A 25,974-nucleotide genomic window follows, 5' to 3' on the forward strand; every position below is an offset into this window, starting at 1 on the left:
GGTATAATATCTTAGGAGAGTGGTGCAAGATCACTCAGAAACCTTCTCCCTCCATTCATTCACTCACCAAACACAGCCACTTACAAGAACCATTTATTTCTCTTCCACATCAAGGCCTCCACTTCGGTTTGCCAGCGGGAGTCAAGACTGCAGTTTGATACCTGAAAGATCTTCTTGCCTCCATCACAATTTCTCATGCTGGCCATTTGTCCGGCTTGTTTATACATTTCTCTCAGCTGTGATTGCAGCAGCCCCAGCCCCGGTGCTGCTCCGTAGTAGCGGCGGCAGCGAACTGCAAGTGGGCTGTGCCACCTAGCGGCTTCTGGGCAGCAGCTTTGCGAAGCCGGAGCTGTTCGTGATGAGGGCTTGCTTGTGCACGAAATTAAAATCTCCTCTCTCATAAATATCAACTTGTTAAACTTTGACTTCGGTTTTAAAAGGCAGAAAATTAAAATGTATACCTCCGTCTCCAAAATGCGGTAATTAAACAAAACCCACAGGTGCTATTTTAATGATGCCAGTTCTTCAGACTTGCAGGCTAAACAAATACAGTTTGCTGTTAACTAATTATGTTGTCTTAATTTGCTGATTTTAAAAACTTAAATGTCCTGAACAAATAAAATCATTATCTTGGATTTCTTCACCATGCCTTCTGCCTCTCACCATCTGATGCCCAGCACTGCGGGTTTTGTTGTGCAGAGCAGCATTCAGTGAGATCAGCCAGGCTCCCTGGCAGAACCTTCTTCTGCACCAGACCACAATTTGGTTTGCAAATCCCCTCCCAATCAAAACCACGAATGGTCACAAAATCCCCGCTAATGCTGTCTAATAGTGACTTTGCTTGAACTTTTCTCCTTGTATTACCTTTTCAATATGTATCTTAATTAACCACAGAGAGAACACCACTCAGTCAGTGTCTCTTTTTGAAAGTGGCTGAGCTCATTTCCCCCTCACTCTTAGCAAGCAACAAGCAAAGCAACTTCTTCCAATGAAAAAACATCTCTCAGTGACACTGTGGCCAATGTGAAACTTTCCTCTAACTTTTTCCTCTCAAAAACATAAAGACAACAAAATCTATGCATCATTTAAAGATGCCCCAGGACAGCTTTGAATTATGCAATCCACAGTTATGTGAGCTGCTGCTTAAGGGATTCTTTGGCTCTTTTGCGACACTGATCAATCCTCTCTTGGTTTTATTTAAAAGACCCAGTCAGTGAAGCATTCAAATCACATTACTCACATAATTCATTCACATGCCTGGAAAACAATGCAAATAAACACATAAGGAAGAATGAAATATATGCTAACTAGCTACACTTTTCACAGGTTGGGCCCTCTGATGAAAAATCATTCTGGCAGGAAATAATGGCAGGATTAAAACCAGCCTTCAGTCTATTTTAAGTCAGGTTCAGGTCGTTGCCCTTGTCATTCAAAGGGTCAGTTTCTCAGGTGCAATCAAATCACATAGGTTGAGGCTTGTGTGCAAAAGGTCTGTTGCTCTGTGAAAGGCACTCCCTTGGCCTGTGTTTGAGCAATCCACAGGCTGTTTTAAATCACACCAGCATTTAATATCACAAGGTGCCCAGAAAAGAGATCAAGCAGCTGCTTAACAGGGCACATCAGCCATCATGCCATTTTCTCAGTCCTATCTCTCTTTACCAGCAGGGCCAGCAGCAGGACCTGCAAGTGGTACACCTATGCCTGTCCCATTTCTGTATGATAAAGGCACACCCGGCAATTATTTAGATGTTATTTAAGATGATCACTGGAGAATTGGTTCCAAAAAATACCAATAGTCAATGCCTTACAGGTTGGGCAATTTTGAGATGATCACAGCTGGGATATTTGTACAGGAAGATTTTAGAGCCATGTTGAATTACCCATCTTGAAAATCCTGGTGCTGAGTACAGATGTACATAAAGTCTACAGCCAGCCCTCAGTTAGCCTCCTCCACTGGAGGAGGAGGCGTGGAAAATAATGACCCAGATCCACCTTCCCAGCCAGCAAATTTTGACCATCCTGGAAGGACAAATACATGTAAGCATAACACAACAAATATAAGGCAACATAGCCTCGAGGATGCTGTCATGGACTGGAGCTCCATAGACCCAGACTGTAGCCTTGTTCTGCCTCTGGCATACGCTGTATGCATTTTCTCCACCCTGCACTCAATTTTACAGTAGCTTCTAGCTCAGGCACTTAGGCATCTGAACTGCCAAATGAGGTTTTGAAAGGTGTGTTCACATTTGCATATATTTTCCAAGAACATGTCTTTATTTATGCCTCTCTCTAGCAGTAAATTTTAATCCTGCTAACAGCAGGAATAAATGTAGTGGGCAGAATAAAGCAGACTCTTGGAGCTTAACTTATTATTCTTATTCTCTTCAAACAATGTATAGCCTTTCAAGCTTACCTGCAAAGGACAAAAAATCCCTACACTGAAGAAAGGCTTTTTTTTTTTTTTTTTTGCTAAGCCATAGACTTAGCACATATGTGCCTCTGTAGAAAGGGGAAAGGAGATTGAAACAGCCTTAAGACAACCAAAGTATCTTTTATTTCCTATACTATTTAACGATGGTTGCTATTACTTTCAGAATCTAGTATTTTGCAGGTAATAAAAAGAGTGAAAATCAATCAAAACAACAGAGCATACCTCCCAGAGGACAAAAAATCTTCAATATATAACTGACTGCCGAAAAGCAAGTGTTAAAATAACCTGCATCAGGTAGAAGTGCTGCAATAAGAAATGGAGACAAAACACAGACCTATAAAAGAGACAGCTCACATTTTAATTGAAGAATTGAACAGCCCCTGACAAGTCTGTGCACTGTGTCCGTAGGCACTTCTGAGAGGCAGAGCTGCAATGCATAACACCCAATTCAGGCTGCAATGTTCCTGGGAGGGTTCAGGGACTCAAACAGTTTTTATTATCACTAGTTAGGCATCAGCAATCCACTGAAAGCAAAAATCAGGCTTTCCCCACCGGGGACACTTGGGGAGCTGACACAGGAATCTTACTGGAAGAGGTGTAGAAAGAAAAATAAGCAGGAGGTTTTACAGAGCCGTATTGTCATCACTTCCCAAAGAGAGCGAGGCTGTAGTTAAGACCTCAATACTAATGCCATTAAAGTCGATGAAAGTTTTAGAGCAATTTGAGCAGTGGTATGTTCTTTTTGTTTGTTTGGGTTTTATTCCCCCTTCAGTTTTCCTCTCAGATCCAATTAACACAAAAAGCAATTGACTGATTCACCTATTGTTCAGGTCTCACTTGCCTTGTCATAGCTAAGGCTTGCTCCCAAGGTCTGCTGAGCCATATAGCATCTATCACTCTTCTGAGCACTCCATAAATAAATAGTATGAACTGTAATGAGAACACTAATGAAACGTGTAGCTGTGTGATTGAAAACTCCCTTCTCAAGCTGTATTTTTTAAGGAAAATTGAAGGGATGAATTGTAGCACCTAATGTCATAAAGCCTCCTGTGTTAATGCATTGGTTGCAATTCCACAGTATTAGAGAAACACTGATATTTTGTATCTGGTACAGTCATATAATTTGAGAGGTATTGCATTGCCAGTTAGAGATCTAACAACTGCCACTGGCTAGGCAAAATAAAATAAAATAAAATAAAATAAAATAAAATAAAATAAAATAAAATAAAATAAAATAAAATAAAATAAAAAATGCAGTGGTCAAGCAAAAATGCTTTCAAACTGCTTCATAAGAGCATGGAGGGAATCCAGCAAGGCTCATGCTGCTGACAGAGGAAGCTGGCAGAGGAGGAGAAGTGAATGGCTGAAAAACCTGCTGAGCCCAAAAATGCTACCTCCAAACCAAAACCATGAATTGACATGTTGTATATCCCTCAAATGAGGCTCAGAGGACTGAAGCATCACATCTAAGGTGCTCCAAAGAACAGTGGTGAGTGAAATTAGCACCCACACCTCTGATTCCTCTTTGTGCTTGTAGCAAAAAAGGGTTAAATGAAAACCGCAGAAGCAAGTGACTTCAGCAGATGCCTGACCTACTGCAGAGACTGCTGTGGAGGTCTGCTATAGGAAACTGCACCAGAGCTCAGATGAAGCTAATTCCTCCATGAGGGAGAGAAAACGGGAAATATACTGGGAGAAAACAAACAAACAAACAACAAAATAAACCTTTCTCGTATTCTAAATGTGGATAGATCCAAGGGCCAGAACTTCTCTTGGAAGAAGAAAAGTGAGTCTGCAGAAAACCCTCTTGCCTACTTTTTTTTTTTTTTTTAATTCTAATTTCAAGGAGCTTTTTGCCTCTTTAAATTCAAACTGCTTTAGTAAGTACTTGGGCTAACATTTAGGCAGGTAGCTAGTAGGGGTACTGACATATTTAATGTCCCTCATTTCTTACATTTTTGTCACTTTTTAAACACAAACAAAGTGTGCAAGCATTTTGTGTGGCTACACATGTAAGCTCCTATTATCCTTGCCTTTCATTCCAGAGCTTCTCCATTTTGTGTTGATGTTCGTGTTTTGTATTACATTATAGTGGAAAAATCTCTAGGGCAAGGACACCCTTGCTGAATATTGCTAGGATTCTCAGCACAGTAGATCTCTAATCCTGCTATTATCACTGTGTTTTTGGGACAGCTTTCAGCATACACATTTTGACAGGTGCTGCTCTTGACTTTCACCCTGTTGAGTCATAACCACAAAATAGTTGCTCAGCTCTGAAGCATCTGTATTCTGATGGTAACCGGTGTTTTCAGAAAGCATTTCTGGAACATGGTTTAAAATTATGAGTTTAATAACATATTATGGCATAGAAGCTCCGTTAGTTAAATAACACAGTAGAGAAAATTAAATGCATCCCTTTCAATCAGCTCTACATAGACAAAAGAAAAAAAAAATCATATTCAGTTTTAAATAACCTACTGAAATTATGAAATAAATCTTTTAAATTTGGTCAGGAGAAGATTTTGCACTTGATAAAAAAAAGTCAGCAAAGCCAAACAAAACATATTTTATTTTTATTTCAAATCTTCTAAAATATCTAATGTTTTTTAACCTCATTTGTTAATGTCAAAAATGAAAACAAAACAAAACAAAAACCTTTCATTTTCACAAAAATATGAAAGTGTCATTGTCAAGCTCTTCTGTGGAAATATCCATTTTGATGGAAAGGCAGATTTTGGTTCAATAAATGTTCTCGATGCCTCAACAAGTTCATTTTCTGATAAATTAATTCCTATAAATGAATAAACTCTCTACAAGATTAAATTATTTAAATGTCTTTTGCTTATACATTTTCTCCTATTATAAACTGTTCTCCCATGGACATTTGTTTCTCTACTGCAATCTATTCTTTTAAAAGATTTAAGAGTAAAGAGTGTTGCTGAGATAAAGACGCTTTTTCTGCCATCGTTTTCCATGATTTCTTTTCAAGAGTGAATGCGTGTGTTCCTTCCAAGCCAATACAAAGATCTCCCCTCAACATACTCTTGATAGCTTCCATTGATATTCAAACCATCATTTTGTTGGTTTCAAACCTAGTTTCATGGTTGCTTCATTACTGAGAATCCCTCCATTCAGAAAGGCTTCTAGGACTTTTATTGCAGATAGTGAAGAAACAGCAATAAAATTATTGGTAAAATAATCAGAACTAAAACTGTACCTAATTAGAATATTACCCCATGAATATTTTTGTAAATTGTGGTTATGAAAAGGACATTTCTCCAAAACAAATGCAGAGGAAGGTAAATAAGAAACTATTTACATTTCCAAGTGTTTTACTAAATCTACATCTCTATGGGATTATATCTGTGTAGAAGTACTCACAGTTGTAAATTTTATTCAGGTTGAGGCTTCATATTATTCTTGATCGTGTCCCCTTCTTTCTTCCATTTATAAATCGCTTTTTGAAGCTCATTTCAATGATCAATCTTTTTATTATAAAATTTAAAATATTTGCTGTAACATTAATTAATTTTTCCCTGCTGTAATTATTAGAACTGAACAAATAATTCACAATGAATAATTCATCTGCTGAATGTAACCTCATTTTCTGCTTGCTGAATATCTGCTAGCAAATCTGCTTTCTGGTTTATTTGTTAATCAAAATCATCTGACCACTTCTGGTGAATATTTTTAAATGTGGATTGAGCCTAAACAGCTTCCTGTGAGTTTTTGATATGCACTGCTTGCAGCATGATCTGTGTCAGTATGTTGTAATTGGTCTGGTAAAACATGTGACTTTATTTAATTTTCCCAGCTTTGTGAGCACTTATATACTCTGGGCATGAGTATATATGCATGTGAATTTCAATATTGTCTTTTATATCTTTAGAATTTGTTTTCCTGCCAGTCTAACTCAATTATTCAAATGTCTTTGGGGTAAAAACCAACTAAAGACAATGTGTATATGTGAATCTATCAAATCCTCAGCCAATATGTGCAACAATTTATTTACAGATTGTATTCAGTTTTAAGCAACTGTTATGTTATTGAAGGGGTAAATCACTAATGTTGACCACTGCAGCCATATTTCCTATTAAAACTCTCTAGTTAAAATGTGAAATGTTTTCATGTCTTTCTCATATTAGAGAACACTTACTTGGTGTGTTTAAGAAATCCTTGTTTGTCATGATAAAATTAATTTTTCAGACTATCAACAGCACATCCACGGAGAGTTTCGACATTGATTGGAAATATCGGATACAATTTTGCCAGAAATGAGCTGATAGGAAAAAAAAAAAAAAGGGGGGGGGGGATAATTTCTACATAAAGCAACTTATTCCTGACTGAAAGCCAATGGGACTTGAAGTCCTATGTCTTTGGTTACTTTAAAATATTCATTCTTATTTTTCAATTATAGCTTCAAGGTGAAATTCTTTCCCTGGATGATGAGTTTTCACAGTAGTAGAGACCCATCTCTCAGACACCTGTAAGGTACGCAAAAAATATCACCTACAAATACACCATCCTCAGCCATATCATACCACCCAAAATAAGCTGGTTGATATTTTAGGAGACTGAATATTTACTTCACTCCACATCATTTGCTTCTCTGACATTTTTTTTTCTTTCTTTTCTTTTTCTTTTTTTTTTTTTTTCTTCTTGAAAGGCATGTTGAAAGAATAATATCTTTCTTCTTTCTGTATAATCCAGAGATACTACATGAAATACTACCTGGGTCTTTTCCTTCACTGTTGTACAACGGGGCAGAATATGTTATAGCACAGAGAGCTATAAACTCAGCACAAGAAAAGGAAGAAGACATTGGACAATGGGCAATATGCCACAGAGTTCAACCTATTTTATTCCACAAGAAAAATTATTGTTATGCTTGTTAACTGAATTAATGAGTTTTCATTGATTGACATAAGTTCTGGTAAGGGAAGAATTAAAAAGGAAGCTGAAATGAACATTACCATTGCTTTAAAGACAATTGAAACAATTGCCTTCTCATTCTCCCAATAACCTCCGAATATTAGCTTTAATAAAGTAAGGTTCCAAAATTTTAAATAGTGTTGTATTACATTCTCAGATTAATAAAATAGCTTGACGTATAACTCTATGGAAACAAGGGAGAGAATATAATGCCAGTAAGGTTTCTTGTTCATTAAAAAATTGACTTTTTAAACTCTAGAGCAGATAAATTTGGGGTTTCTCAGCAATAAAGCAAAATGGTACATTTTGTGCTTTAAGATTATTATCTCTATATAACTTTAAATCATGCAGTAGGACATTTTACACAGCTGACTTTATTGCTCTTTCTCTTTTCTTCTCTTTCTCCTCATTTTTTTCTTTTTGGATTACTGTAGGGTTTTTCAAAACCAATGCCCTGTAAAACAAACTCTTCCATTGCCTTGATAGCCTTGATAACCTGATCTGGCAAAAATAATGGAGTCAAAAATGATGAAGAGATGACACTTACAATACAAAAAGTCTTTAAGAACGATGATGCAGTTGTTCCAGGCAATATCTTAGGTGGGTGTCCTGCATCCATATGTGATATACTAAGCTTAATTGAAATAGATGGAATAGATCAGGGATACCTGGACACCTGTGATACTGATATCTACATTTAAGCCAAGAGAAAATTTACAGTCACTTCCAGTGCACAATCCTTGTCAGACTATGAAAGGTACTAAAACACAAAAGCCTTCTGGAAATGCTATTTTTTCCACAGTTTCTGTTAAGGTAGTCTGTATGGCTGACTCATGTATAGACACGTTAGACACGGTAGATGTTTAAAAATAGATAGGTATCTAAAAACCTGGTTCAGGTAAGTAATTTTCCTGTAGCACTTTGTAGATCTGTAGTCCTATTCTCAGGGATAAATTAACCATCAAAAATGGGATCAGGATGGCTTTTTCTCCTCAGGTCAAATTGGTAGGGACCACCGGTATTTAACTGCCTTCCTCTGAAGAGTGGGTCATAATGTCATTTCTACGATATAGTGGTTCTGAAGGTCTTAAAAAGCAAAACTCTGCAAATTTCCTGTGGATATAAGACCTTGTAGTCTTTAATTATTATAAGGGTGTTTGGAGGCAGACTTGGATAAAAGATATAAGCTTGTTTGAATGTGTTCTCTGAACCTGTCCTCAGCAGTATGATCTCATGATTCCGTACGATTGCCAGCGAGAGTGACCCATATAGTTGTTTTCAGTCCTCTGGGTGTTGAACATGTATTCTCCTAAAAATATATTAGATTCAGTTATTTCTTGTAAACTAATTTTCGGGTTATTATTTGTCATTTTAAAAATCTTTCCCTTATTTTAAAAAGATGGTTAAAGATTTAGCCTTTTCTGGGTGTGCTTATAGAAGAAAGCTCTATGGCATCACTTGCAGTGGCATCTAGAATTGGAAAAACCTGTCAAACTGTAAAAATTTTAGAGACTTTCTTCTGATTTTTCTCTAACAAATTCTTCTCCTTTTATTTTCTTTATATTTTTATAAAGAATTTCTGATCACATTTATTATTTCTATTTATGAAATATGACTGTCTCAAAGTCTATCAAGACAGAAACAGGAATATTTTTAATTCTCACAAGGTTATTAATTTATATAGAAAAACTCCCTAGACTACACAAACTGATATTGCCCTATATAGCCTCTCCTTAAAAAAGGAGTCTTAACTATCAAGTTAAATCTGTGGAGAAATATGAATTAGCATTGGCAGGCATTACTTTGATGTCTTTTTTCACCAAAAGATGAATTTTGGAGCATCTGAAACTATCTGTGAATTCAGTCCAGCTTAGACAAACAGTGTTGGTTATTGTCACAGGTGTCACTCAGAAGTGAGAAGCAGCAATATGATTTATCGATAACAAAGCTCCTATGACTTAACAAAGATTTGAAGATAACAAGATATATCTTATTACAATTGGAATATACACTTATACACTGTATAAAAGACACTGTATACTAGTCAGAGACGCTACAAGGAACACTTGATATACCACATAGAGACTGCATAAGGAACTGGTTAGGTGATATTACACCAAGGAAACCCTCTCGTTGAGTGACAATGTTCAGAGTGGACCCCCTTGCTTTCTAAATGCCTCAAACTGGAGAGGTAAGAAGCCTAGGTGCAGCTGAATCCAATCCTAGTCACAGACTTGTCAAGGGTTTATGTCTAAAGGACTCTATGTTACACAAATCCTTTATACTATGTAGCTAGGATGATAGTGTGATATCTAAGCACCATTACAGCACACTAGCACTTTCTCAATCTGCATGCTGACTATCTGTACTGATAAGGACCATCTCAACCTGCAGAAGTAACCTTAGGAGGCATCTCTGCCCAAGGGGAGGTACTGGTGTGCAGCCCACTGTCATGTCAGGAGAGCTCAGATGGTTCTTGGGCTGCTCACTATTGGGGTAAGATGATTTATGGTCATATATGCATACAGATGTTAATTTCTTCTAAATTTCGATTGAGTTTGACTTTCTTCCAAATTTGTAGCACTATGGCTAGTCTGTGTGTATGTGCACTCCTTAAATTATCCCTTGGATAATTGTCTTCTGTCTCCCCCAATCCCAGGATACAGCCATCATGACCAGACACATCCATGATGAATGCCACTGATGGTTATCTACTTAGGCCAGATGCTTTGCTTAGGTGTGGGAGGTTGGGGGAAGTACACCATCACAGATGGACAAAACAACATAATCTTTCATGACTTTAAAAAAAAACAACTCTAGTGCAGTCCCACAAGAACTACATACTGCAAAGTGGTACTGCCACTCATCATGCATATACATCAACGAAGGCACTTCTAGCTGGAGAACGGGAAGCTGATTTCTAGTTCTTCTCCATCCTCTGTGCATCAGAAACTTGAAATTGGGGTCTCCCTTATTAGCAAAAAGCACTCTTACCATTAGGCATTCCATTATTTTTAGGAACAAACCTAAACCTTTTCAAAGCCCTGTAGGCAGAAGAAGTTGTTAAACTATCTCTGAAGCAAGGACTTCAAATGACTTTCATACCTCTAAGCCAAATTGTCATAATCAGAGAGTTAAAGAACCACCCTTCCACATTTATTTCCCTATCAAAATGAATACTCAGGTATTTACAAAAAGTGGAAGGGCTTCAGCAAGCAAGACTGAAATTCACCAATAGGCATGCTACAGACATAGAAAATCTATATTCAAAATCAGAGAGAGTATATTTCATATTGTTTCCCACTTCCTCAAAAGCTGCTGCAAACATTGGGATTCTAGGGGAAGGAAAAAAAAAAAAAAAAAAAAAAAGGTATGAATGAATGAATTTCCCTTGTGTATCCAGTATTTTGCAGTATTTTGCTCCTAAATTTCCTCTGCATTAGTAAAGCAGCATACAGAATTTATTATTTTATTTTTGTATACAATGCTACATGGTCAAACAAGGTATTTCTTTCAATCCCAAATGATTTTTGTGTTTGAAATTCAGGATCTGTAAAAGAAAAAAAAAAATAATCATTTTCCACTTCAGGTTGACCCAAAATGACTTTTTGTTGTTGTTTGAACCACTGAACCAAAAATAAATAAATAAATAAATCAGTGATACATACAGTTATGTTCTGAAGGTGAACAAATGTTAGGTCTGTTAGATAACAAAAGGGAGTACTCCTAGAAGAAAAGGATCTTTCTATAGATATTGTGCGTTTCAATCCCAGGAAAATATGTTTGCGAATTATAAACTGGAACAAATTGTTTTTTCTTAAACTGCCAAGTTAAAGAAATGCAAAAAAAAAATAGGTGACCTGTGGGATATTCTCAGTCTAAATGAGAGAAAGTGTCATAGAGTAAAACTAGCACCATGAACTCCCACAGCTACACTTAAAGAAAGTGCACATTCTGGAGCTCTCATGAAATATAATATCCTCAATATTCATGAGGAAAAGCTATTTGATGTTCATGATTCTAAATGGTCTCATAGTATATCTGGAATGGCAAAGAAAACTTAGGGACTGTGTCCTAAAGCTCACATCATACAATCATTAAGGTTGGAAAAAACCTCCAAGATCATCAGGTCCAACCATCACCCTGCCACGAATGTCACCCACTAAAATATGTCCCTAAGTGCCAGGTCCAAGCTCTCCTTGAACACCCCCAAAGACAGTGACACCACCACCATCCTGGGCAACCCACTTCAATGCCTGACCACCTTCTCCAAGAAGAAACATCTCCCAGTTTCTGACCTAAACCTCCCTAGGCGCAACTCAAGGCTATTCCCTCTAGTCAGTCCCTCTCACTTCAGTGCCAGGTGTAACTACAGAGAAAATTATTCTGGGAGTTACCTAAAAACTCCCAGAATTGAGTTTATTGAGGCCAACTGATGGCCTCAGTGTGCCTTCCAAGGGCCAACCTGGAGAATCTGCCTGTCCCAGACATCCCCTTGGCGCTAGTGCCTCAGGACTGAGCACATTGGACCCACAGAAAACGCTGCTCAACAGGCAGTGGGAATTTCTCTGAAACAGTTTCTCCATAGCCAAACTGTATTTGGGGTTCAAGGCAGCTAAGGAAGATGTGGTGTGGAGGCTTGCAACAGAGACAGCTGTCAGCAGCCAGGCAGTGAGCACCCAAACTCTTGGAGAGTCCATTCCCTCTAGAAGCTTCAGCCTATACAGATGTCAATAAATTGCTCGTGTTAACAAATGCTCTGTCCGTGACTGCCTCCACAGCACTTTGTGGGGTAACATGGACATAGGGTACTGAATGCACCACTGCCACACAACTGGTAAGCATTTTCCAAAAAAAATGAACCACAGACCAGCTGAAGTTGGAAGGGGCCTCTGGAGGTCACCTGGTCCATTTCCCCTGCTCAAGTAAGGCCACCTGCCCAAGACCGTGCCCAATATGTGATAATTACAGGTCTGTCAGTCTCACTTCAGTGCCAGGTAAAACTATGGAGAAAATTATTCTAGGAGTTACTGAAAAACACTTGAAGGACAACATGGTCATCGGTCATAGATAACACGGGTTCATAAGGGAAAAGTCCTGCTTAATGAACTTCATTTCCTTTTATGACAAGGTTTCCCATCTAGTTGACCTAGGGATGTCAGTTGATGTCATCTTTTTGGATTTCAGTAAAGCTTTTGATACCGCTTCATGCAATATCCTTCTGGACAAAACATTCAGCCTACAGCTAGATAAATGGGTACGGTGGGTGAAAAATTGGCTGAAGGCTCAGACTCAAAGGGTTATGGTAAATGGGGTTTCATCAGGCTGCTGGCCAGCCACTAGTGGGGTTGCCCAGGGCTCCATTTTAGGTCCAGTTCTCTTCAATGTTTTCATAAATGACTTGGGCATAGGACTTGAAGGTGTTTTGAATAAGCAACGCTAAACCGTGTCAATGGACTGGGAGGTGCTGCTGACCCCCTCAAGGCCTTGCAGAGAGATCCTGACAGACTAGAGTGCCAGGCAGTCATCAACTGTATCAAGTTTAACAAGAGCAGGTGCTGGATTCTGCCCCTGGGAAGTCGCAATCCTGAATATACATGTACATGCAGACTGGGGGATGAGAGGCTGGAAAGCAGCCCCACAGAAAAGGAGCTGGGGGTTCTGGTCGATGGAAAGTTGAATAGGAGTCAGCAGTTTGGGGCACTGCAGTAGAAGGAGGGTACAGAACAACTTAAGAGTGTCCAGAGGAGGCCAACAGAGACGGTAAAGGGTCTAGAGCAGAAAACTTATGAGAATCAGCAGAAGTAACTTGAGTTGTTCAGCTTAGAGAAGGCTGAGGAGCGACCTCATCACTGTCTACAGCTTCCTCAAGATGGGATCAGAAGGGGAGGTGCTGATTTCTTCTCTGATGACCAGCAATAGAACCCAAGGAAATGGCATGGAGCTGTGGCAGGGCAGGTTCAGGCCAGGTGTTAGGCGGTTCTACAAGAGGGTGGCCAGGAATAAGGAAAAGGCTTCCCAGGGAACTGGTCACAACACCAAGAATGCTGGAATTCAAAAGGCATTCGGACAATGCTCTCAGACGTATGGTTTGATATTTGGTTGGTCCTGTATGGACTGAGGAGTTGCACTCAATGATCCTCATGGGTCTCTTCCAACTCAGGATAGTCTATGATTCTACGTCCAGATGGTTTTTCACTCTCTATTTAGTTCTGTAACATTCACCTTTTCACCTTGACAATTTACCACAAAGCAATTATAGAAATAGTATTGATATCTGAAGGAGGAAGAGCAAATATGTTTTGCATCACATATTAAGAGAAGATGAAATTTGTCACTGGTTTAGGGACATTATGTGTGACGTGATAAGTCTTCTCATGTCCAAGAGCTGCAAGAACCTTCACACAAGCTTAGAGATGCAAGGTGAGGGGGATTACTGTGATGTGGCCGTGGTGCCTGTGACAGCACAAAGGACAGGTGAACGAGCAACTTGCAGGTTTTATTTTGTTAGAATGACTGGAAGTACAATATTTGTAAAATTTACTATACCAACTTATAATGAATCAAAGTAATCACTTTATTTTTCCTCTTTATAATCTCTTCTCCCCTTTGTGATGTATTGTAGAGACAGAATGGGTGATTTTTTTTTTTTCTTTTTTATTTTAATGAACTGACTGGTCTTACAGCTAATTTCTTGACAGGTATTTTTTTCTCCTTCTATTAACTGAGTTAATTATAATAAAAACTAAAGTCAAGCCATGTTTCAAAAGATAAAACTTTTCCCTGGTGGGACTGAGAGCTATTCCCAGCATCCTTCAATAGAACAGTTAATTTTCTATTGCCTTAGTTTTGAAAAGCTTGCATATCTGCAAATAAAAAATGTAAACTGCCTACCAATATAATGCTCTATCCTTTTTTTTTATTATTATTTATTATTATTATTATTCCTTGATTAGTTTCACTTTAGCCATAAAAGAGGAAAGTAAACAAATAAAGTCATGAATCTAAAGATCAGTGTGTTGTTATAAAGGAAGCACAGTAATTCAATTCAGTAGACATTACCTGTTCAGCAAATGTTTCATGGATAAACTCATTACAAAAGCTGCTTAGAGACACTCCCAAAGAGCCATTTTCCATTAGAATATGCAGTGCCATCAAAATCTATGTACAATCATGTCAGTTTTCCTGGAATTTCATTTTAGAATTAAAAAAGGGAAGAAATTGTCAAGAAGGCCAAATTTCTTTTGACAGTGTATGCAGAGCAAAGTTTTTCATTTTGAAAATTTACTCTTAAAATATTATAATCTTTCCTTATTTTTATTTCTCACACAGAATGTAACCAAACTTCCAGAATCCATTACCCAGGGGAACTTCCATATAACTCTTTCACTCACTACAGAATATGAGCCAAAATCCTCCATGCAACACTTAATTGTTTGTTGTTGCTGGGGGGGGGAGTGTTTCGTTGTTGTTGTTTTTCCACAAGAAAAATATTTTTCTCTGTCACATGCATTTCAAGATATTTTGGATCCAGTGAATAGCTTTAGAAATTGATTTTTGAGGTGCTAATACAGGCCTAAAGGTCCCAGATTTCATCACTGTTCTACCATAATTTCCTGTCTTGCTTCATGTAAAATTAAGATAAATACTAAAAAGGAATACAGACAGAAAACAAAACTGCACATTCTTAAATTTTGTTTTACATGATTTAAGTTGTTCCTATCGATGCTAATCTCCTAGGAGATTAGATACAGCCAACACTGTATACCAGCCTTAGGAGTGTGATTCAGATTTGATATTTAAGATGATCCTGTACTAAGAATCAGACCATACAGTACAAAGACAAATGTTTTAGCTTAACAAAAGAGCTACTTGTGCCCTAATAATAGTTGTCATAAGAGTGTACTAAAGAAGCTTAAACAACCTTCCTCTGTCTTGTCATTGCTACTACCACTCAATTTTGAGGATAAACTAGCCTTTTGTGGATTCTCTCAACAGAGACCATGTTATGTTTAATTCTCAGCCTTTGTTACTTCTGTCTTCCATTCATATTTTTCACAAGATTTTTCCCACACTTTCTGTTTGTTTCTTTGGGGAAAATCCACACTGAAAACTTTAAAAAGATTCTCTTCTTTTAAACGCAGCCATGGCACACCAAGAAAGTATAATCTGATGTCACATGAAAAACAGAATATGGAAATAAACATACAAGAAGATGGTTTTTGGAGAGAGCTGTTAGTAACCCCTGCTGAATGATGTAAAGATATTTAACGTTGAGATAAGGAAAGGTGAAATATTTCAAGGAAAGAGGGAATTTTCTTGAGAATACTTCAAAGGTCAGATGAAGCAATCAATCTAAGTCCTGGAGTGAGGAATAATTTTGCAAAGGCAAATGCAAGAAAAAGGCATGACCAAGAAAAGATTATTTTGATAACACAGTAATGCAGGAACTACTTTTTCCCTTAAAATCATAGGAAAGGACTCTGACATAAAGAAAATGTTTTGTTTTGTTTTTAATTTCTTTTTTTTTTTTTCCTCACATACACCACAAGGCTGATTCTGTTTTAAATGTAAATATTTGTTCTTAGGCTATGCTTTTATATTGCAAAAAATGGCAATACTAGTCTTCATCCATACTGATGCTTAACAGAAATGTCTGTGTCCCCTGTAGAAGTATGGTGGTGACTGCATTCTCTGGGAGATGAGACAGTTGAACACATACCACACAAACTTTGCCAAAGTCTTTTAAAATAATCGTTTTAAATTGCAGAGACCTTAGGAAATATGTATGCATATTTTTACTTCCAGACAAAAGAGTAATATTCTTATTCCTCATTCCATACATCAGCTTCCTGACAAATCCTGAGTAAATTTTAAATTTGAGTCAGTATACATGTACTTGCAAGTTCATAAGTTCCTTTTCTTGAATCTTTATCCCCATAACTTTTCTGGAGTAGTAATATGTTTACACACATATCTCACTCTAGCCAGTTTCACATTATATTAAATCTGACATTCCTTCTATATGAGGAGATTTGTCTCTAGATATAAAGCACTAAAATAAAACTTGGATATAATTTCTGCTTTTTTTTTTTTCTTTAAACAAACAAACAAATAGATTTTATTTTAGCATAAATCTTTGATACCATGCAGGGTTTTTTTCCCCTTGGATAACTTACATGGCAATTAACTGCACACTATATTTTATAGAACATCCTCTGTAAGGTGGCTAAAAGTCTCTGTGCATTGAGTTTGAAGCAAGCTACTATAAATCCAGAGATTTTTTTTCCATGCTCTTCCAGAATTAGTGTTTTTTTGTTTGTTTGTTTGTTTTTTCCTGCACATAGAAAGATCATTACAGATGATTACAAGATTACAACAGGAATATATATCAGGTGAGAAGACATTCAAAGCACACCAGTCTTGCAGTCCTAGCAGAGAGCTAAGAGGATATTTTGGCAGGACTTTGAAACACAGAGAACACACAGCAGCAACAGCTACTGCTTATGCTACAGGTTCCTATTTCTAAACAAAGTGAAACTGAGAAGTGGAATGACAGTGAATGAGAGCAATGAGGATAAGTGTTAACAAAAGGGAAAGGATTCCTCATGGCAGACTTTTCTTGACGTATCCTATGTCACGGGTGTTTCTAGGCCCTGAAAACAAGGACAGAGGGATGGGAAAGGACTTAAGAACAAATAATGAAATCCTAAACCTAAACTAAAATTTTGCTGCTATATCCTTTTAAACTTGCTTTTACACCTTTTGTCTTTATTTTTCTGCAGAGATTCAATCTATATTTTCCCACTCATATTCCCTTAGATGGCATTGTCAAACTAGATTTTTATAACTCTTTTCCTTAACACATGCATCCTCTTACCACTTTGCAGTCCCCAATGCTAGCATCTTCCTGTGGAAGTACTGTTATATCTTTCAGACATGACAGGCAATATGCATCAGGAATCTCGCCAGCTCTAGGTGACTCATCACATATGGAGGCACAAAATGAAACAGTTTTTTAATAAAATTAATCAAAATTTGTAAGCTGTACACAGCATATTCCTCAAGACACATGACACATGCTCTAAACACTAATTACAATCTGCCCTTTAATCCTGAGATGCAAAGAAGCTGTGTATTACAATGTTGATTTTATTTGAAGAAGAGAGATTTTCAAAGGCATAAAGGCTGTAGTATGTTTAAGACCAACAAAGGTGCAGGTGTTATGTATTGCCTGGTTGAAAATCTCCTCTGTAAGTGAGTAGTTTTACCGTGTTTCATAGTGCACCACAAATTTTTCATGATGTCATTGCAAAACCATAATTCTGCTCAACTTCATTCAAAAGGCCTATGAACCTTAGCAAACCTTTTGATAAATATCTGAGTGTTAAGGCAATTTTTATGTTTCACCATCAACATTACCAGCAGTTTTAATACCTTTCAGTATGTTGAGTCTGTATGTGTCAGTATATGTGATTCAGGTAACTGCACAAATCATTGCTGCCATTCATTCAGTTCAGTGAGCCACTGTTATTAATACAATAATTTTGCACTCTTTATTGCAATAATACTATCATACTCTCTTCACAAAAATCAAAGTTTTTTCTCCCATTTTTCACCCTCATGCATTCATCAGCTCCATTCATATAAATTAAGAGTTTTTCCTTTTCTTTCCTGCTCTTGTCAACCCCTTCTTCCCTGAAAAACATTTGAGAATTTTCTTCCACCAAAATGTGTTACAGACTGGCTCACCTCCATCTCTGGTCTTGACACATCTATTAAAAACTGTTCAAATATTGTTTTTACGTCTTGTTTTGGATGCACAGAACCCTCATCTCTCCTGTCAGATTGAAGCCATTCTTCCAACCTCTACCTCTCTTAGCAGTATAAAGTCGTACATGCTGTGAGTGTAACTGATCCTTTTAATTCTCAATTTCTTTCTAAGTCATATATTAAAAATTATGTATATGTTACTTACATATGTATATAATTACAATGTGTTAAAAATAATTAATTAAAAGAGAGAGAAAAGAGGGAAACCCTGTTAACAGAACCTAGCACTGTTCCTTGTTGTTATTTACGGTAAGTTACATGCCAGCTGCATGAACAGAACTGATCCTGAGAAAAAGGCAGGGCCAGCCTGCTGTAGTGGGTTTATGTGGCAAGGTTTTGGTAGCAGGGAGCTGCAGGGGTGGCAACCTGCATGTGACAAGTCCAGAAGCTGCCTCATGTTAGAGAAGGCCCATTTCAGCCAACTCCAAAGGGGCATGCCACTGGCCTGAACCAAGCCAGTAGGTGATGCTGTTTGTTCCTCTGTGAGATCAGATTTAAGAAAGGAATTAAAGAATATAAATGCTGCGCAACAGCAGCTGGAAAACCGAAGAATGAGAACCAGCCCTGCAGCCCCAAGGTCAGTGAAGTAGAAGGACAGGAGGTGCTCCAGGCACACAGCAGCAGTTCCCCTGTGGCCTGTGGAGAGGCCCCTGATGGACCAGGCTGTCGCCCTGCAGCCCATGGGTCCCACATGGAGCAGATCTCCACACTTCAGCCATGGAGGAGCCCCTGGTGGAGCAGGTGGATGTGGCCTGGAGGAGGCTGCGCCCCATGGAGAGCCCCCGCAGGAGCAGGCCCCAGGCCAGAGCTGCAGCCCATGGAGAGGAGCCCACGCAGGAGCAAGGGACCTGGGGGGAGCTGCCACCCATGGGGGACCTGTGCTGGAGCAGGTTGCTCCTGGGGGATGGACCCTGTGGTATGGCCCCATGTTGGAGCAGTTGTTGAAGAGCTGCTGCCTGTGGGAAGCCTCCATGGGATCATTTCAGGAAGGACGACATCCCATGGGAGGGACCCCACGTGGAGCAGGGGCAGAGAATGACTGTGAAGGAGTGGCGGAGAAAAAGTGCTATAGATTGACCACAGCCCCCATTACCTGTTCTTCTGCACCACTCAGGGGGAGGAGGTGGAAGATGGTGAATGAGGGGAAGATGGTTTTGCTTTCTTTCCTTTGTCTCTCACTTCTCTAGCCTGTTAGGCAATAAACTTTACTAATCTCCCTACTCTGAATCTGTTTTGCCTGTCACTATAATTGTTGAGAGATCTCCCTGTCCTTATCTCAACCCTTGAGCCCTTTTAATCATATTTTCTCCCCCTTTTCCTTTGAGGAGGAGGAGTGAGAGAGCAGTCGTGGTGGAGCTCAGCTGCCTACCTGAGTAAAACCAACACACCTGCAGAACTCCCAGTTCCAGCATTTGTCCAATTCAAGCCACAGTATGTTTCTAATATATATTGTGCCCACAGCATTAAGCTGTCAGAGCAAAGAGGAGCAAAATTCTGCTCCTCTGCACAGAAGAAACAGTCACATGTAAACAACAGTCAGGTTACCCACAAGCAGAGTTCATAGGCACTTCTGTTGTCAAAAACAATGCTGAAATCCAATTAAAATCAACACTTATGGTCAAGATTGTGTTCCATAAGGAGTACCCACTACCTCATCCGTACATCTATAGAACTCCTTAGAACGATCATCTTCTGGCTGGTAGTGGCTAAATAAGGACCATAATTTTAAGTCTAAGAACATTAATTTCTCTACTGACAGCGTTTTATTTTTAGGAGTATCTTCTCTAGCACCTTAGACTTACCATGGTTACCAGGTTACCTGTATCTTCTAAACCTTGTTATGAGTCTCTCAAGCATACCTCAACAGAGGATAAAGATTCTCACACCGGAGAAAAAAGTAACACACTTCTATAAAAGACAACCAAAGAACAAGATCAAACATTGCACCCTTAATCAAGGACATTGCTTCCTCACAGTTAGCTTCCTAGTTTGTTCTGGGTTGTTCCAGTAAGCTCTTTCCAAGGCTTGGGATATCCTTCACGTCAGGGTCAGCTCCCATGGGTGAGACTGTACCAAAGCTGATTTCCTCCATCAATGTTCCCCTGGAAATAACACACTCCCTGTAGTTCTAGCAGATAGTATATGAGTTCCTGTATGGACAGTCATCCACAAAGCAAAACAAAACAAAACAAAACAAAACAAAACAAAACAAAACAAAAAAACATGTAGTTTCCCAGTTTTGAATTACTGATTTTATGGTCACCAAGAAACTAAGCCTTGTTAAATAGTTAAATAGAATTAAATAAAACATGGCTTATAAGTTAAACATAATTACATAAAAAACATAAATAAAAACCAGAAAAGCCCAGCAGGTTCTGCACCTTCATGTACAGTATGCAGCACAGTCAATCCCAAGATATGCAACCCATATCTATTTCATACTATAAAACATTGCTCTGATGGATTACAGAAAAACCCTGAAGGGATGGAGGGAGGGAGGGAGGGAGGGAGGGAGGGAGGAAGGAAGGAAGGAAGGAAGGAAGGAAGGAGGGAAGGAAGGAAGGAAGGAAGGAAGGAAGGAAGGAAGGAAGGAAGGAAGGAAGGAAGGAAGGAAGGAAGGAAGGAAGGATTGAGAAGGTAGCCATAGAATTTCACTGCCTGCAACCACTGCCAATCACAACAGATAATCTGATTCTTACATTCATCATTTTCTGTTTTTAAACCTTTGGACAGAGACAGGAGAGAAGAGGGGGGATTTGATGCCATTAGTCTGCTTGGCAGTTTGTCCTGTAACTCATCACTCTGGTAAAAAAAAAAAAAAAAAAAAAAAAAAAAAAAAAAAAACCAACAAACCTTCTAGTTTAGAGCTCACAGTTATTCATGGCCAACTTACATACACTTGTATTTATGCCAGAATTGTTCCTTAGGTTAAATAGCTCTTCTTTTTGCTTGCTGCTTATTCCTCTGCTGAATTTATCTGAGCTAAACAAACTAAACTTTTAATGTTCCTCTTGCAGGAGACAGACTGTTTATCTCCTTGGTCATCCCAGTAGCTCTTCTCCAAGTCTGTTCTATTTTTCTACTTGCCAACTTAAAAAAAAAAAAAGTAGGAAAAAATAACTTGTTTAACTCAAAATGTGTTCTAAAGCCTTCCATCTGCTGTGTTCATATTAATGGCATAGAAGAGGACTGATTTCCAACTCTTACAGTGAGTAAGCTTCCTTTTTTGTTTCATAAAGTAAGAATTCAGACATGGCAGATGCATTAAAATCTGTGTTTCTAGGCTTTCCTATATATTAATTTATTTTTATTTTATTTTATTTTTAGAGATGGGCAGACCAACTGGGTACCATTCATTTCATTTAATTTTGGAGGTGTGATTTAGCATCCTCAGCTTATGTGTCGTTATGGACTAATGTATGCAACTGTCATCAGTCTACCATAAATCCTGTGTTGTACATGTCATTTCTTGGGTAAATATTACAGAACTAGAAGTTTGTATTTTGGAAGCTGAATCTCATCCTAGATGCCTCTGCTGTAGACATCATCGTCTGAACAAGTCATCCTAGCTCATATGTAAAATCTACCTCTAATGTGATAATTCCATAACCTCATACACAGATGTGTCAAAAGTGCAGTTTTGACTTCTGATGAACTTTACTCAGGATACTTTTTCAAATATTTTTAAGTTTATTTTGAAATAAAACGTAATTTAATATCAATTAACTCTTTTGAATTTATTCATGGCAATGAATTTTATCACGATACAAACAACAACATGAAATACAGGACATATTTCCAGTCATATTGGTTATGACATTGCAATCTTTATTGCTGCTAACATGTGCTTATATGAACAATAAGATTATTAAAACATTCTAATTTTATAAATGTTATTATGCTTATTGCTCTCTACAACTACCTGAAAGGAAGTTGTAGGGAACTGGGGGTCAGTCTCTTCTCACAGATAACTAGCAATAAGATCAGAGGGAATGGCCTCAAGTTGCACCAGGGGAGATTCAGGTTGGAAATTAGGAGACATTTTTTCTCAGAAATAGTAATTAGGTACTGGAATGAGTTTCCAGGGAGGTGGTGGAATCACCATCCCTGAGGGTGTTTAAGGAAAGGTTGGGCGTTGTATTTAGGGACATGGTTTAGTGGGTAATATTAGTGGTAGGGGGATGGTTGGACCAAACGATCTTCAAGGGCTTTTCCAACCTTAGTGATTTTATGATTCTATGATTCTATAAACAGATATTACATAGTTGTACTAGAAATATGGTATTTTTCTGGATTAATTTATGTCATAATTAAACAATTTCATAACTTTATCAAGAAGGCTAGATGGCAGATCATAAGTCTAAAGAACACCTGTTACCAGCTGTTGAAAATTTTTCTTGGCTAACATGACAATTTTGGGAAGACCTCCTGCACTAGTGAGTACATTGGTCCAAATTTATCCTTCTCCATGTTAAGCACCAAACTGAAAGCCCTAAATTGGGATCTAGAGGAAATTTAGTTTAAAATTCTTTTGCAAACCTAGGGTGATAGGTAGGAAAGATTGCAGGGAAATAACAGCATTCTTTAAAGATATATTCTCTGTGAAGAGAACAGAAAAGTAGTAGATTCCTTTGAAGGTCTGAAGAGAAGAATCACCAGATTAAGGCAAATCTTTCTTCCCACAAATCCACAGAGACTCCAGCATATCAAATTGTGAGAGTTGTCTACATATTTATTATAAATATAAGAAACCAACAGAAAATATTAATTCATTATATTGTCTCTTTTTCAATCTACCTGTATCTCCTTTCTTTCAGTGTAATGAACTAGTAGGTCAGAGCAAGCATTCATCCTTCCAGCTTACTTTCTCTGACTCTTGCTTTACTGACAGCACTGGGACTCTATTTCAAGGGTTGTGCATGTATGTATTTATGAAAGTTACATCCTAGGTGATTACGCACCTTCCTACCATGAGAATGATGTGTATTTGGTGTCTTCCCATCTAAGAACAGTGTACATTCCAGGTATGTTTCCATTATGAATAATCTAACCACTCAGTTGTTGTGCTGAGTTAGTGGTAACTACATCTAGCATTTCAGATTTCCCTAGGAAGTTACTCACTAGAAGCCTGAATATGACTTAGAGAAGAGCTTTGGTAGAAAATAAGCATTGAACTGCCAAGCATGAGCATGTATAAGTTCCTAGAGTGAAGTGTCCAGGGAAGTTCAGGCTAACAAAGATAACTTCAGATGGCCTCAGGCTTAGACAGTCCTGAAAATTTGGGATGATTAAACTGATGCCTGGGACTTAAATGAGTTTCGTGAAACTAAGTCCTAATATTCAAGGACTTCAACTGATATTCCTTGTTGTTCTGTGTTCTCTTAAAGTACATCCAGAACCAAATTAAGATGTGACTCTGGAGATGACTAACTGTTCTCATTGATTACTAAGACAATTAAGCTGTTAATTTAATTGTTATGTTAAACTGGTTAGATGCTTTAAGTTCACAATTATACTTGAGTACTTTGGTCATTATATGATGTCATAGTAGGACAAGTAACAGGCAATTTCTCACACCTCACTTTTGATAGCTACAGAAGTTACAATATTTATATTTTATCTAGATTCCCTCTAGAGCAATAGAGTGTAGTAAATGCTTTTACATTTTGATTCATCTGACATTCAAGTTTTCTAGCTGCAGCTGTGAGGCATTGCACACTAGAAGTGCCAATCTCTTCTGCCAGTCCCAAAGGGATTCTAAATGACTAGTTCTGATATGGATGTGTGCAGTAGTAATATTCAAAGGTAGGAGAAATTAATCTCTCCGTAGTTCCATCTTGTATACCGTGGTATACGTGGTATTGTGTATTTCTGTCCATGTATTGTGAAATAGTAAAAAAAAAAAAAAAAAAAAAAAAAAAAAAAAAAACATTGTTCTGAACAGAATTTTTATTTCAGATTGATTTTTATGTTTTTAAAACATAAAAACATAAAAACATAATGTTTTTAAAATACTGCAAATTGTTTTACAAATGGTTTCAGGTCAAAATTAGAATAAAAACCAAAACCAAAACAAGACCAAAAAAAAAAAAAAAAAAAAAAAAAACAGACTCAGAAATTTGAAAATGTAAAAGTCTCACGTAAGACAGAAATGTTCAGTTTTGACCAGTTGTGTTCAATTAACATATAAGTATTCATATAGCTTGTACTAAGGGTGTATAAAAAATGTTTGTTCCAGTTCCTTAAAATTAATCAATTGATGATGTCTAGATAAATAAAAGGTTAAAAAAATAATAATAATAAAAAAGTCTTTATGTGTATTTTGGAATAAAATAGCCCATGTAATTTTATATTTTACACTTAAGGGTGCTCAGCTCAGAATGCAATGCACACATTACTATACATAATTTAATTTTGCATGTAATTTCATGCACACTAAGAATCCATCTCAAGCCAACAGTGCGTCTACAGAATTCTCATATGTTTTAAAGCAGATTTCACTTAGGCTGAACACCTCAAATCACTGTTAAGATAACCAATGGAACGAATAAAGCTCAACAACACAAGTATTAATTTGATAAATTAATTCCACAGATGTATTTATCCCTCAAATAGTGAAAAATTTAAACCCCCTAGATAAGTGAATGAAGGAGTAATGTTCCCCAAAGCATTTGCCTAAAGCAATTTAAGGTTTTTCAACAACCAACACAATGCACAAAGTCATAGTAAATCCAAGTTTGCTTGCTGCACTTTGTTCAGACCTTACAGAACTGTCAAGGAACTTAAAGAAGCAGATCATACCCTGCTTCAGTGATTTCTTGTGAGGTAGTTTGCCATAGACCCCACTGTATTTTTTTGCAAAGGTTTTTAACTAAAAGAAAGTTAACCTAGTAGGTGACATATGTTGGAGAGAGAAATTAAACTGGAAAACATTGTGCAGGATCACCCTTTCCCTCCCATTTATTTTCTTTTATGGCATTAACACAAGGTCCAGATCTTTAATAGATCATTTGTGTAATATATTACCTGCCTTGAGATTCCAATACAAGGGTCATTCTGCTTCCAGTTCCCACTCTTTGCTCAGTTGGAGTCTAGATGTATTGTGGAAGAGAACTGTTGGTCAACCTCTGGAGATTGCCGTCCATCAGAGTTGTCTAGTGGATCAATCAAGGCTATGCTGGGCAAGCCAGCCCTGTGGCTTGCAGCTGTAAAATTGTGATCACTTTTTGCACTGCCTGTCTTCCACATTTTCAGGCCTCTCCCAAGTTCTGAAGGAGAAGAATTGGGTTCTGAAAACCTTTTTGAACTCTGATTTGTTAAAGCCTGCTAGAGAGAACACATCTAGGACCGGGTTATTGTACAAGCACTACACCTGCCTGTGTTCCCCACATCAGTGGCTGAGTCTCACTCTTACAGGTAGGCTTTGGACTTCATCTCCACTGAGTTTCTGGGAGGGTATTCACTGCACACTCCCAGCAAGCCTGATGTACAGCAAGCCTCATGTATTTCACTTACTGCACAGTTGCACTTACTGAACAGTTACCTTGCAATCACCACTTGTTTTTCAAGTTGCATGGAAATTGCACCGCAGATTAAATAAGTCATCAGAAGTCTTTGACATGGGAAGTAGAGGCAGGAAAAATATCTCATATTTTCTGGAAGTTAATATGTCAGGTGGCCCCATCTCAAAAATGACCCCACTTCACAGATTGATCATCAACTTCACTTCAGCTGAGAAAAGATTTGAAGTGTTTAGAGAATGGAACTAATTAAATATG

The sequence above is a fragment of the Anas platyrhynchos genome, chromosome 1 (genome assembly GCF_047663525.1).
Source record: "Anas platyrhynchos isolate ZD024472 breed Pekin duck chromosome 1, IASCAAS_PekinDuck_T2T, whole genome shotgun sequence".
Lineage (NCBI taxonomy): Eukaryota > Metazoa > Chordata > Aves > Anseriformes > Anatidae > Anas > Anas platyrhynchos.